The sequence below is a fragment of the Corvus brachyrhynchos genome, unplaced genomic scaffold (assembly GCF_000691975.1).
Source record: "Corvus brachyrhynchos isolate BGI_N302 unplaced genomic scaffold, ASM69197v1 scaffold58, whole genome shotgun sequence".
Taxonomy (NCBI): Eukaryota; Metazoa; Chordata; class Aves; order Passeriformes; family Corvidae; genus Corvus; species Corvus brachyrhynchos.
In genome coordinates this window covers 1,261,761-1,262,855 of record NW_008239539.1, presented here as the reverse complement: position 1 = coordinate 1,262,855, position 1,095 = coordinate 1,261,761, and the positions used below count along the sequence as shown (strand labels likewise).

The following is a 1,095-nucleotide window of genomic DNA, read 5'->3' as shown; positions in this document are numbered from 1 at the left end:
AGGGAGCAGGAGCTCCTGGACAGCAGAAAGCATTTCCCACTGTCTGCTCCCCCTCACCAAAGGCAGACTATTCTCTTTGCTTCCTCACTTCCAAACCCTGCTTTTTTCCCCTTGAACAAAACCCCAACAGTCTGTAATTTTTATCCTCATTAGTCACCAGCTCTTCAAGGCAACTGAATCAATGCTCAACAGCTGCTCTGGTGTGTTGGAGAACTCCAAAAACAAGGACGTTTTCAGGAAACAACCTCTCCTCACATTCACCCCACATGCATCTGCATTGCTTCCTGAGGATATTTGGGGGTTTTAAGATGTCTTCTGTTTCAGATGATAAAAAAAGCATTTTGTGTTTAGCTCTGTGATTAAATAACATTGGGAAGCACATCCCCATCAACCCTAATGGCCACTATATCTCTCTTGCCAGTATAAATATTTAAAACTCAGATGCCTGTGCTCACTGCTATCATGCAGAAGGCATTAATTGTTCCAGAGCACTGCCTTGGCACGTGCCTGTTTTCTTCTGGAAGCCTCTATCAAGAATTTCCAGGAGACAATGTTATAAACTTTCCAAACTTAACCCAAGTGCAATATCAATTATAAACGTTTGGTTTCTGTAAAGTCAATTGGTTAAATGTCTTCAGGAAACCAATCTAATAACACAGATTGTTTTTCCCCGAGGGAAGGGAAAAAAAATAATAATCCAACTCCTCTCAAATGGCCAGAGTTCATTTCCCTGGCTTTCACAGTATCCTTACACTCGGGGTAGGAAATAAAAGGTTTCTAATGCCCTAAAAGAGCAGAAACAAACATCTATTTACAGCTAATCAACCCCACAGTGCCCTAAGATTTAAGAACCCTCTTTATTGTCTATCAGACACGAGCAAGGACAATTTTCTCTCCTCGCAGGTGATTTCTCCAGGCTGGCTCCCAGGATGCAGCTGTGCCTGCAATGTAATCTCAGGTAACTGCATGCCCTGACAGGGCAGGGAGGCTTTCCCAGCTTTAACCACATGCAATAAACGCAGGCACGCGTGCTCCCGGGATGTGCCCTACCTGGAATGACCTGGGGAAGGAACAGAGGACACCTGTTTGGCAGGG

General features: G+C 44.4%; 1 protein-coding gene across 2 annotated transcripts in view; it reads right to left on the bottom strand.

Moving 5' to 3' along the window:
* Positions 1 to 1,095, bottom strand: part of LOC108448434 — a 79,106-nt gene that overhangs the window by 21,442 nt on the left and 56,569 nt on the right. The window lies entirely within an intron of this gene.